Raw genomic sequence first — 14,199 nt, 5'->3', positions numbered from 1 at the left:
CTGACTTTTTGAGGACCCTCCACACTGATTGCCATAGTGGTCGCACCAGTTTATATTCCTACAAACAATTAATAAGCCTTATTTCCCTACGTCTTTGCCAGCGTTTGTCATCGTTTGCGATTTTTTATATTAGCCATTCCGACTATGGTAAGATAACATCTCAAAGTAGTTTTAATTGAATAATGACTAAGGATGTTGAATACTTTAAAAAATATTTCTGAAACATCTGCATTTCATCTTTTGAGAACTTTTTGCTTGTTTTCTTGATGTTTATTTTTGTTGTTGCTTTGGTTCTTTGTATATTTTAAACACTAACCATCTGTCAGATATATAGCTGGTAAATACCTTCCTCAGTTTTGTACGCTTCCTCTTTACTTAAATGATAGTGTCCTTTGCTGTTCAGAAACTATTTAGTTTCATGAGGCCCCATGTGTTAACTGCTGATCTTAACGCCTATGTTACTGGAGCCCTGTTCAGAAAGTCCTTTATTATTTGTATAAGTTTAAACATATCCTGTGTCTTCTCTATCAGTTTTGGGGTTCCAGGCCTAATGCTGAGGTCTCTGATCCATTTGACATTGAGTTTTCTGCAGGGTGAGAGTTAAGGGTCTGTTTTCCTTCTACATGTCCCTGAGGAATTAGACAAAATTCTCTGTTCAACACTTGCAAACTGAAGTAAAGAGCACATCATAAAGATCAAGTCAGCTTCATCCTAGAGATGGTTCAACGTATGTAAATCAATGAATATAACGCAATACATCAATGAACTAAAGAACAGAAGACTGCAACTGTTTTAAAGAAGCCTTTCTGAACTTCAAAATTAGCATCTAATTGGAGAAAGGACTCAAATCTAGGTGATTCATAATCCACACAAGGAATGGGTAAATTCTATTCTTTTCCTTTGTGGTTGTATTGCTATCTAGTACTTGAATGATTTTTTTTTATGTGTGTACTTATATGTATATATGTAGGTGCATACAGGTACATGCTTGTGTGAGTGTACGCATGTGTGGTTAGAGGCCAACTTTCAATGTTATTCCTTAGGGTCTCTCCTTTGACCTAGAAGTCACCAACTTGGTAAGACTAACTGGCCACTGAGCCCTGGAGATCCTTCTGGCTTCACCTCCACAGTGCTGGTATAATAAGCACATTCCACTCTGCCTATTTTTTTTTTAACATGGATAGAAGTCAGATTGTTATGCCTGCATGAGAAACAACTTACCAACTGAGCTAGCTCTCCAACCTTGCCAGTGAGCATTACTCAGTGTCAAATGCAATGGACTGAATCTACTTTCAAATCATAAAACTTACTCTTACTTTTAATTAATATTTTTAAAGTAGCACACAAATTGATAGGTTCCATTGTGGCCTTTTCATACATAATGTGTGTCCTTTTGGCTGGTTTCCTTCTTTCTCCAGATGGTTCTCACTTCTGCTTTCATGTATTCCACTATCTGATTCCCCCAATTTATATTATTATTGCCATGTCTACCCAGGAGGATGGAGGCCTCAGGAAGGCAATGAGTATATTTTGGCTTATACATTTATGAGCAAGCTGAGTGTGCTGCTGTAGATCTGTCATCCTAGTACTTTAGAGGCTGAGGCAGGAGGATTATGGGCAAACCTGGCCTACCTAGGAAGACCCAGTTACAAAAAAACTTCATAAAAAATACAAATCTAGCTGCTCTGGGGAGAGGTCCAAGGGCTGTTCTCGAGCTGTCTGCTTTGACCCTAATGTTGTCAGGACCTCCCCTTGGATTTCCCAGTACGGAATGGGTATAGAGGTTTACATGGCTACCTCTCCTGTATTATGGTGCCACAGGGCCTCTGGTAAGGGAGCCTGGTGTGCAAATGGGCCAAGAAGTTAAGGAAGGGGCACTGGTTGACTGTTTCAAAGTCTTGCTTGGCTCTGACTCCAGGATGCTACAGACACTTGAACAAAGAAATGGCACTGGGTCTTGTCCACCGACCTGTTCCTCTTGGAAGCAAAAGCACAACAGAGGCCAGGTGGGTGAGCCACCTTTTCTGGGAGGTAAGTGATAAGAACTGGAGAATTGGCCCAGGATGATTATGAGTAAAGGTGTGGCCTCTCTTTATCCTCCATGGCACCTTGATAGGTGGAGGTATGCCAGGAGAAGAAGCGTTGCCTGGTCTGAGACTGGTCCAGCCTTCTCAGGAGTTATGTTGGTTGGAGCACATTGTGGTACGCCACGATTAGCAGAATAAATTAGGATCTGGGAGAGGAGTCTGCAAGTGCAGGTGCAGGGAACCAGAGGATAGGAGGAGCCTGAGAATGAGCCTTGCATGACGGACACCGAAGTCAGTTGAAACATGTTGGTGAGATGGTACAAAGGAGGTGGGAATGCCTTAACTGTATGTGTATTGTTAGGCCTGAGGACCTCTTCCATCTTTGTCAAGGGGAGTGTCCAAATCCATTTTAAGCAGTGTGCTAACCTCATTTCTTTGAATTCTCTTTTGGGCACTATAAATAGATGCTAAGGGCATTTACCAGCTATAGGATAAAGAAACATGCTCTACCTTACCTCTCTCTGTGGAGGGGGGAGTGGAGGGAAGAAAGCTGAAAAATGTGAGATTCCCTGCTTATGCATCCACAAAATGGCCCCCTGCTGGCTACTTTTAACTGTCACCTTGACACAACCTCGTGTCACCTGGGAAGAGAGTCTTAGGAATTGTCTAGATCAGGTTGGCCTGTGGGCATGTCTATGGATGGTTGTCTTGATCCTTAATTGACAAGAGAAGACCTACACGGAATGGCAGTATCTTTTGCTGGACTGGGCCCTGATAGGTGTGAGAGTAGAGAAAGGTAGCTGACCACGAAGCAGCGAGCAAAGGTGAGCTTATTCTCTTGACTGTGGCTGTGCAATGACTATGTGCTCAGCTACCTGCACCAATGGACTTACGTCAGAATAGTATGTCAAGGGGGAAAGGGTCTCCTCTCCTCTTTCTACATTCCATTTTGGCCAGGGGCATTTTATCACGGCACAGAAAGTAGAACAGGCTCCTGCCTGTAGCATCACTGGTCTTAGAAGAATGTCATCAATGGCGTCATTTGAGGACATCTGGGAAAGATTTCTTTCCTATTCAAAAAACACCACCTTCATTGGACACAGAAGTGCCATAAATGACGCAAATTCTGTGAAGTATCTGGAAGATGTAAATGAAGTGTTCTTGTGTGAGGCAGGATGTTATATATTAATCATTCGGTTTTCTTTAAGTGTCTCATATATCAAAGTGCTGAGTCACTCACGCTTTAAGCTTGGTCTCAGGTCTTTTCTCCTCCATCCATATTATCCATTTTAGGCTCAAACAAAGACCAGGCCTTGAAAAGTAAGGAGGGCCTTTATTTTCATATAATGACACTTGAAGTTGGTTCAGAATGGTTTACGGCAATATTACTCAGGGGACATTGAGCAATATCCCAGAAACAAGATCTTGACTATTTCCAAAAGGCCCACATGTCAAGGACTCATCCCCAGAGTGCTTCTCTTGACAAGTGGCAGAATCTGAGGTATAGGGACTAATGAGAAGGCTTTGGACCTTGGAAGTTGTGTTCTTGAAGTACACTGTGGGTCACTGGACTCCTTTTGTTTTTGGCTGTGAAGTGAGTGGTTTTTCTCCCCCAATAACTTTACCATGTTATGTTGTCTTACCATAGGCCAAGGTCATGGGAAAATAAATCTACAAACTGAAAAGATGAATGTGATCTGAAAGAAACTTGCTCTTTGTTTGTTTGTTCGGTTTTTTTTTTCCAGAACTGATATTTTCTGTGTAACAACACTAGCAATCTTTGAACTCACTCTGTAGACCAGGCTGACCTCGATCTCAGAGATCCACCTGTCTCTGCCTCCAGAGTGCTGGGATTAAAGGTCTATGCCACCATGGCCCCCCCAGAAACCTTGCTCTTAATGTGTCGATTCTCACATGACTCTAATGTAGTTCTAGAAAGCGAGTATACAGCTGGAGGAGTTGCTATTGTGCCCTAGTATGGAGGATGTCTAGCATCCTACAAGGCACCAGCTATTCTCAGTGAAAAGCTGTCAGTCTGAAAAAGCCATGCCTACTGATGTTGGGAAATCTTGACTAGTGAACAGTTCCTGTATCAGCTAAATATTTTTGCTACCATATGGTAGGAAACTCTTAAAAGAGTGGGTTTGACACAGGAGGCATTTATGGGTCTTATTTTTTCTGGTAACAAAAGTCCAGAAGTAGTTATCCTACATCTGGTGTTTCGTTCAAGAAATTATTTCAAGATGTGTTCTAGTGCCCTACCCTCCATCTGTAACAGCTGACTATTTCATGAACTCAAGGTGGCTGCTGAGCCTCCAGACATGCCTGAGAATAATTAGGGAGCACACAAGGCAAATGACATGAAGCAGAAGCCTGTCCCCCTTGTCAGAAAAACAATTTCCCAGAATGTCTACTTGGAAGGATTCTGCTGGTTTTCTTTCTTATTAGACAGAATAGAGTTTTGTGCAAGGGAGACTGGGAAAGTCAAAGCATCAGGTAGGAATACTGCTCCTATAAGCACTGAGGCTCTAGAATATTGTCCCTGTTAACACTGAGGTTCTAGGATACTGTCCCTGTTAACACTAAGGCTCTAGATACTGTCCCTGTTAACACTGAGCCTCTAGGATACTATCCCTGTTAACACTGAGCCTCTAGGATACTATCCCTGTTAACACTGAGGCTCTAGGATACTGTCCCTGTTAACACTGAGGCTCTAGGATACTGTCCCTGTTAACGCTGAGCCTCTAGGATACTGTCCCTGTTAACGCTGAGGCTCTAGGATACTGTCCCTGTTAACACCGAGGCTCCAGGATACTGTCCCTGTTAACACCGAGGCTCCAGGATACTGTCCCTGTTAACACCGAGGCTCCAGGATACTGTCCCTGTTAACACCGAGGCTCCAGGATACTGTCCCTGTTAACAACAAGGCTCTAGGATACTGTCCCTGTTCACACCGAGGCTCTAGGAATATTGTCCTATGAATATTGAGACTCTATAAGGACGACATAAGCATGTGCATATTTTTGTAGACAACTGGTAGCTTCTGCCTTACCTACACATTTTGAAATTAATTTTAGAAAGCAAAAGAGTCCTCATTTCTTTCAATAGAGGGATATTATGTATCACTTAAGAGCAAGTGTTAATTTTAAAAATGAGGTGGGTTGGGGGGAGTGACTCAATGGATAAGAACATCTAATTCATAAGCACGAGGACCTGAACTCAAATTCCTAGAACCTGTGTAAAAAAACAGATGTGGTCACACATGTGTCTGTCACCTCAGCACTAGAAGAGCAATGGACGCAAAGACAGGATTGTTGGAGCTTGTTGACTCCCCGGGGTCAGAGAGGGACCTGTCTCAAAGGGTAAGATAAAGAGTGACAGCTCAGGACAACTGAGGTACTCCTCCAACCTCTGCACATGCGCAGCTACATACTATGATGGTGCACATCAGAGGGGCCGAGAAGCTGACCTCCAAATTTAGGTCATGTTGTACTCGGAATAGAAAGTAAACCTTCAAATCTTCAGGGCACAATGGTTTATATCACCAAAGTTAGCTTTCTCTGGCTCACGTCGCCTGTTGTTATGTTACTGCCGATTCTGCTCGGTGCTGTGTTTGTCATGGAACCTAGACTGAAGGAGAAGTCAACGTTTGCAAAATGACCCTTGGCCATTAGATATAACCATTGATAAGAAGAAGAAGAAGAACAACAAAACCAACTCCAAAATCCATGTTACCACACATGATTTTCTTTTTACAGGTTCTGTTAGGATGTGATTTGTGTATTTTCCATGTAAATTGTGCTGGCAGATGCAAGTGTTATGGCCTCCCTGACATCCACTAGACCGACGATTTATAGGCCTTCCCACTGGGAGAAGGGATAGCACACACACTCGTCCACAGTTAGTCTCATCCTGGTATGTAACACTTTACAATGAATTCCTTTCAGTTTGTTCCTCAAACCTCTCGAACTTTTAATGACAATATTGGCTATGAGGGATGGAGCAATTGCACCAAAACCACATCCAGGAAAAATGACAACCACAGCATGCCACTTCAGTCACTCACCCAGCAGCCCTTTTCTGTCTTTTTTTTTTTCTGGGTGCTAGGCTTTGTGTGAGCTCTAGTAGCTCCAGCTACAGACACTGTCAAAGTAGTAACTAGAACTGTGGTTCTCAAACCATGGGTCATGACCCCTTTGGGGGTTGCATAGCAGACATCTATAATATGGTTCATAACAGTAGCAAGATTATAGTTACTAAGTAGCAATGAATTAGCTTTACTTTGAGGGGTCACTGCAGCATGAAGAACTGTATTAAAGTGTCACAGTATTAGGAAGACTGAGAACTACTGCCCTCGAATCTAGTATGAATAAGCAACATCCTAACAAAATGCATGGATGGAGAAAAGAAACTCAGGCTGGAGGAAAGGAAATATTCCTGGGAGAGATGACCCTTGAAAAGAAACACACTTTATCTAGAGGAGTAAGACAGGAAACAGCTGGGGATAATTAATGGTAACCTGTTAGGACTTCTTCATAGTGGCTTAGAAAAAAAGAAGACTTGTGTCAGTTAAGATTTCTACTCAATACTGTTCAATGGGATGAGACAAAATAAAGATACAAGTTTCAAACAGGAAATCAAGCATTTGTATATGCTTTGCAGATGATTAAAAAGTTTACATTTCATAATTACAGTGACTTCACTGTATTTTTATATATAATTTCTCTCTATAAAATCAGCATATAAAATTGAATTTTCTATGTTTTGATATCGAACTCTTAGAATTTTTTTCTTAAGTTTGAAATTATTCTCACTGATAACAGGTTAAAAACATCAGGTACCGAGGCAGAAATCTAACGAGAGATGCCCAGGAACTATAGAGAAAGAAATATATGTAAACTGTAGCAACATCAAAGACTTCAGTGTACAAATGAAGCACTTTGTTTAAATGGTGGAAGATTCAATATTATCATGCCATTTCTTCTCAAGTCAATGTAGACACTCAGTGTGATCATGGTGCCCTGGTATAATTTTCAACTTGACACAACTCAGAGTCACCTGGGAAGAGAAAGTGAGGAACTGTCTAGATCAGATTGTCTGTGAGCATGCCTTTGGAGCATTTTCTTGATTGCCAATTGATTTAAGAGGGCCCAGTTCACTGTGGGTAGTTCCAACCCCAGGCAGGTGGGCCTTTGTTACATAAGAACGCTAGCTGAGCATGAGCTAGTAAGTGAGCCAGTAGCATTCATGTATGGTCTCTGCTTCAGTTCCTGTAGACTGGAAGTGTGAGCCAGATAAACCCTTTCCTCCCCAAGTTTCTTTTTTTCTAGAGTGTTTTTTTTTTTTTTTTTGGCTTTTTTTTTTAAATCACAAAGGCCAAATGAAAGCAGAAACCTAGGAAAATCTCAGCTGATGTTTGTTGTTGTTGTTATTCTGTGAACTTACTAAGCTGACTGTAAATTTCTAAGAGAACATAACAACAGCAACAACAAAACAGGAGTAGATAAACACTCTTGAAAGACATCGTAGTAGGATAAAAAGTGCTGCTAAGTCAATGGCAATTAGTGGAAAATACCATTATGAAACCAAATGAAGCAAGGCTAGTCACAACACAACAGCAACAACAATGACAAAATGATCATAGGAAGGAAGCTGTTGATGGAAACAGAAAAGCTGGATTGTCCCATGGATGACTAAATAAATGTGTGTTCACTTCAGACAGGGCACAGATAATGGGACAATTAAATGAATCTACCTAGGACTAGCTTGGTACCAGCATTAGGGAATTTTTGGAGGCTCCATATATGGAAGAATGGGTGAAGGTTACTTCTAGATGAGGGGCCATTTACAGCGATCATGGATGGGGGGTTGCTGGCAGAACAGAGGAGTGGTTGTTTGCAGGAATGTTGAGGGGTTACTCAAAGGAATGTGAGTGAGGGGTCATTTAAAGAACAAAGGGTTAATTACAGGCGCATGGATGAGGGTTACAGGAACATGGGTAAGAGGCTGTCTACAGGATATGGGTAAGGGTTATTCACAGGAGCACGGATAAGGAGTTAGGCACATGAGTGAGGTAGACATGAAAGTAGTTACATCACTGAAAATTGACCCCCAGCATGGATGCTAACTCATAAACTGAACAATCGAACTTTCCACCCCAACTTGCAGGCACCTCCATTTTCCCTTCTATCTCATCAATGGTGGGTTTTTTTTTTGTTGTTGTTGTTGTTGTTTTGTTTTGCTTATATGACATGGAGGAGGAGACTTTTGTAACATTCTGAGTTTGTGAACCTCATTCCTCTATAGAATGGAATAATGATCCAATGTAGGTAAAGGCAAATACTGGGTTAATATTCTTTGAGAAAATGGATATGTATGTGATCTAGCATGTGAACATGGAATTGTGCTAAAAGAGACTCATTTCTTCTGACACTTTAAGAGACTGAGAATGGCAGCGTTGAAGTGGGAGGTTGGTGTGAATTAAAAGTTGATGAGATTCTCACTTGCTGCTCTCTATGTGGTCAATGAAGTAGGAGGAAAAACTGATAACTAATAAGAAGGTTAATAGAAAAAATAATGTATTATGCCTTGGGGAAAGACCCTGGAATGTTCATTCATAAACTAAGGTCAAAAGAAACCTCCTAACTGAGAAAGGCATTTCCTGAGCATCAGACAATGCCACTGCATTTGAAGGTGTTGATCTGTAGGCTGGTGCTTCTGTTTGAAGATTAGTATCAATCTAATAATAAAGATTAATACAAGAGTAGGACTATGGCATGGAAACCACTGTCCTTTTTGTTCTTATTTGTTTAAGATGGAGTCTTTTTAAAATAAACATTTCTTTAATTTCTATTAAATTTTATTATTTTATGTACATGAGTGTTTTGCCTGCATGTATGTCAGTGCACCATGTACATGCAGTGCCAGTGGAGGCTAGAAGAGTGCATGGGATCTCCTGGGACTGAAGTTACAGATTACTGTGAGCCACCATGTGCTTGTTGGGGCTCAAACCCTGTCCTCTGGAAGAACAGTTCTCCGTAAGCTGAGCCATCTCTCCAGCTCCCTTAAGATGGGGTCTTGCTCTGTCATACACACTGGCCTCAAACCCTTAAATCCAAATGTTCCTCCCCTTCAGTCATCTGTGTTGTTGGGACTCTAGGTAGATAATTGGCTGCCATTCACAGTCTTATATCAACCTTCGCAAGAGTCCATGAGTTAGGTTTTATTAGTTTAATTTTACTAGAACAAAGATGTATGACATGCCCCAAATCACACAGCTAGTAAATAGTGGAACTGGAACTCCATCCTAGGCAGACTAGACTCACAGCCCACATTTTTAAACACTCTGCTGGGCTGTATAAGAGTACAATAACTTATATAACTATATAAGCAGTACAATAACTTAGAATTTTGTTTGAGGAATCCACCATTTGGTGAAATGGGTTAATGAATAATGCTGATTTTTTCCTTTCTTTTTCTTTCCTTTTTTCTCTCTCTCCTACTCCCTCCCTCCATCCCTCTCTTTCTTTTCCTTCCTTCCTTCCTTCCTTCCTTCCTTCCTTCCTTCCTTCCTTCCCTCCCTCCCCCCCTCCCTCCCTCCCTCCTTCCTTCCTTCCCTCTGTGTCTCTTTTTCTTTCTTCTATGTTGACAAGAGACATCAGAGAATGGGAGGTTTTGTGATTATTTTTGCTTGTGTATGTATACATTGAGGTTGAGATCATAAGATCAATCAGTTAAGAATTGAATATCCAGAGTAGACAATAGTGCTTTGTTGCTCACTCTCATAAGATTTTTGCCTTTCTATTTAGCCTTGATTGGGGCTGCAACTTTAGAACTGAAGCTATAAGTTCTCTATGTGTTCATTTAGGTATCAGAGACCCAGTAAAGTCTGACTCCTTTGAGCATGATATGACTCCCCCCCCCGGAGGGTATTAAATAATGTGATTACATAATATCTTGAAGTAAAGGGTGTCTTGGGCATGGGGAGTTCTTAGTCTTTTCCTGATTTACAGATACAATTAAGAACATACAGAAATAAAGTATCACTGAATTTCAAAATTTAAGGAAAATCAGGCTCTTGATAATAAAGAGTTTTCAGAAAAAACAAATAAAAAATAAGTCCAAGTCCATATAACTTAGATATGATTTTTCCATGAATATATTTATAGATCCAATAAACAAAATATCACTTCATTTAATGCTATAAAAATACAAATTTGTTCTAATTAAATTGTCTTTATTCTAAAAGATATCTTTTTTCAGCAATAGCTATGTTTTCTAATGGGTCATCTTACAAATCATTGTTTTTAATCTCAAGGGAGTTTAAAATTAAGGGATTATAGCTTATTGAATTAAGGAATCACCATGGAGTCTCTGGGTCACATAAAGGCCATACACAGTCCAACATGGGTAAACTTCTGCTCGTTTTATATGTCATGAAGATGCTGTGTCTTTGGGCCACCTCAATGCCTAGATTCTCTTTTGACACTTTGGGAAGGAACGAGGGGTGTACTGCTACAGAAAAAAGGATGAAGAGATTGCCTGTCTAAAATGTTCATGCAAAAGCTTTCAATGATCTACTCCAAGGCCACTTTTTTTAAATTCTTTTTTAATTAATATTTCCACTTGCTCCCCGTTTCCCATTTCCCTCCCCTCCTCCCAAATATTGCCCCCTCCCCCCACTCCCCTCCCCCTATCCCCACTCCTCTTCTCCACCCCCCACACCATTCCCCCTCCCTCTCGATACTGAAGAGTAGTCCAAATTCTCTGCCCTGAGGGAAGACGAAGGTCTTCTATCTACGTCCAGGAAGGTGAGCGTCTAAACAGGCTAAGCTCCCACAAAGCCAGTTCATGTATTAGGATAGAAACCCAGTGCCATTGTCCTTGGCTTCTCATCAGCCTTCATTGTCCGCCATGCTCAGAGAGTCCGGTTTCAACCCATGCTTATTCAGTCCCAGACGAGCTGGCCTTGGTGGGCTCCCAATAAATCAGATCCACTGTCACAGTGGGTGGGTGCATCCCTCGTGGTCCTGATTTCCTTGCTCATGTTCTCCCTCCTTCTGCTCCTCATTTGGACCTTAAGAGCTCAGACCGTTGCTCCAAATTGAGTCTCTGTCTCTACCTCGATCCATCGCCAGATGAAGGTTCTAAGGTGATATGTAAGATATTCATCAGTATAGGATAGGGTCATTTCAGGTTCCCTCTCCTCAGTTGCCCAAGGTACCAGCTGGGGACATCTCCCTGGACACCTGCGAACCCCTCTAGAGTCAAGTCTCTTGCCAACCCTAAGATGGCTCCCTTAGTTAGGATATATACTTCGCTGCTCCCGTATCCACCCTTCCTATATCCCAACCATCCCAATCCCCCGAGCTCCCTTTCCAAGGCCACTTTTGCAATTTCTTATGAAATAGAAAACAGTTACTTAATGTGAGTAGTCGGGACTGTACTATGAGAAACAGTGACAGAAAACCATAGTTGTGCAAGTGCCTTTCTTTTCCAAACAGGTACTTTTGCCTTAATTCAGTAGCACTCAGCTCTTGCTGCTTCCTCTTCCTCTGTTTAGTACCTGAACCCTTTTACGCTCTCAGAGTTTACTGAGGACCCTTAAGAATTTTATGTGTGTGGAAGAACTCTAAATACTACATTCGAAATGGAAATGGAGAAGCTGAGGATTCAGTTCACAATAGAGCTTGTTGCTTAGCATGCATGAGGCCCTGGATTTGATCCAGTACCTTCAAAATAAAAAGAAGTGAAAATCAAGACAACAAAACACACCAAAGACAGAAATCATGAGAATATTTCAGGTTAACATCCCTAGCCCATCTTTTAATTTAATTTATTTCTGATACTAAAGAGTGAGTTCAGGAACTTAAACATGCTAGGTAAGTGCTTTACAGCTGAGCTATACTCCCTGCCCAACACCTTAACATTATAGCAAAATTAGCACTGACTTTGGTTGCAATATTGCATATTATTCCCAATTATGGTGGTGTAAATGAAGTATAAAACCTAGAAAGTGAATTTTATTTGCCCCGGCTTTTAATACCTGCCTTGGAATAAAAGTTGTGAAATGTCTAAAAATCTTAGTAATGTGAGCTCAGTTTTGATCACTATATTTTCTTGGTTTACTGCTTATTGCTTTTGCCTGCTGTGGGAGCTCCTTTGGCCAATAGCCTTTAAGATAGCAACCCACGTGGACATGGTCTCTTATACTATAAATTCAGCTGTAAAGCCTGCACTCGTTCTCTTGCTTTCAGCTCTCGCTTCTGGCTGCTAGACTCTGTTCCTGTTTCCCATTTGTGCAGAGGACTGTGGTCTAGGACAGTGATCTGTAAGTCTCCCCTAAATAAATCACCTTTTATTATAAGTAATTCTGAACTAGTGTGGGATTATTTTGTATCTTCTGCCATCAGCTGGTGCCTAAAGATGGGGACCAGTCCACACTTTTTGGGATTGGTTCACCAGCTGTGTGACACATTGGGCACTGACTCTCCCACCCGTGGCTCTAGTTGGCCCTCAGATGCAGTAGGCTGCTGCTCAGTGCTCCCCAGCTCGAAACCCACATGCTGCTCCTCTGTGCATTACACACCAGCCCACACACTGTTGCCTGTGATCCCCTCTGTGCACATAGTCCGCAATGCACACTGACGGAAAACTTTGGGTTTTTTTCTTTATTCTGGGCCCCAACTCTCAGAATTGTTTGATTGCCTTAATGACTGCTCTTAATTTGTTAAACAAAGCATATTTTTCAGTAGCCAAGTCAGCAATGTGTACTGTTCACTGCTGCTAAGGTCTCTTGGCCACATGACTGCAACTGTGACACCTGCTGGCCAATAATGACACCTACGCCAATTCATTGTAATTGCCTTACAACAGGCAAGATCTTAAAAACTCACAGTGGGAAGTACACTTAAACACATTGGCACAGGAGACCACTTCCTAAATATAACCCCAGCAACACAGACACTGAGAGAAACAATTAATAAATGGGACCTCCTGAAACTGAAAATCTTCTGTAAAGCAAAGGACATGGTCAACAACACAAAATGACAGCCTACTGAATGGGAAAAGATCTTCACCAACAGAGGTCTGATCTCCAAAATATACAAAGAACTCAAGAAATTGGTCATCAAAAGAACACATGATCCAATAAAAAATGGAGTACAGACCTAAACAGAGAATCTAAAATGGCTGAAAGACACTTAAGGAAATGTTCAACATCTTTAGTCATCAGAGAAATGCAAATCAACACAACTCTGAGATTCCATCTTAACACCTGTAAGAATGGTCAAGATCAAAATACTGATGACAACTTATGTTGGAGAGGTTGTGAGGAAAGGGGAACACTTCTGCATTACTGGTGGGAATACAAGCTGGTACAACCCCTTTGGATGTCAGTGTGGCGATTTCTCAGAAAATTAGGAAACAACCTTCCTCAAGACCCAGTAATACCACTTTTGGGTATTAGGAGTATGGGAACCTTGGGGGAGGATTGAAGGGGGAAAGGAGAGACAAGGAGGAGAACAGATAAAAATGTAGAGCTCAATAAAAATCAATTAAAAATATCTGAAAAACTACAAAAAATGACTGATAATATCCAGTTCAATAATTATTTTGCTTGTACTATGGAAGGTATTCTGCAAGGCTTGTACAATTTTCCTTCTACCTCCATTTATTTGATTCTAGGAATTAGCTTTGTTTTCAATATGATCTCATTAAAAATGGTTCAATACTACAGAGAGGGATAGTATCAATTTGACAAAATTATCTGAAAGAATTTGTGCTGTTGAATGTAATTATTGGAATCTGTTGAAAAGTTATTATATGTCCAAGGATGAGATATTATTTTTACTGGACAAGTTTCACACCTTGGAATCCTTAGTGAGGACAGTAGAAAAGAACACTGGACAGGAGATTCAGACTTTAAAAAGACAATAGTAAAAAGAATTGAAAAGACTGAGGAATTTATTGAAATTGATCAGCAGGGACAAAAGGTACAAGGACAGGATTTAGCCTCATCAGTATATGCCAGACCCCAGAATGACTTACACAGAGTTTCAACTACATATCCGGTAATTTCCTTGGAAAGATCATCTGGCACAAAGTGCCCTAAGGTAGTCAAAGAATATGCATGGGGACCAACATGTATGAGCAATCTAAAAGAAATAAAGCA

General features: G+C 41.1%; 1 pseudogene; it reads right to left on the bottom strand.

The window, feature by feature from the left end:
• Positions 1-2,325: 2,325 nt before the first annotated feature.
• On the bottom strand, positions 2,326-2,424 carry LOC130868741 (U6atac minor spliceosomal RNA; annotated as a pseudogene).
• Between the last annotated feature and the right edge of the window lie 11,775 nt (positions 2,425-14,199).

Source organism: Chionomys nivalis, chromosome X (assembly GCF_950005125.1).
Source record: "Chionomys nivalis chromosome X, mChiNiv1.1, whole genome shotgun sequence".
NCBI lineage: Eukaryota > Metazoa > Chordata > Mammalia > Rodentia > Cricetidae > Chionomys > Chionomys nivalis.
This window is presented reverse-complemented; position numbering and strand designations above follow the sequence as displayed.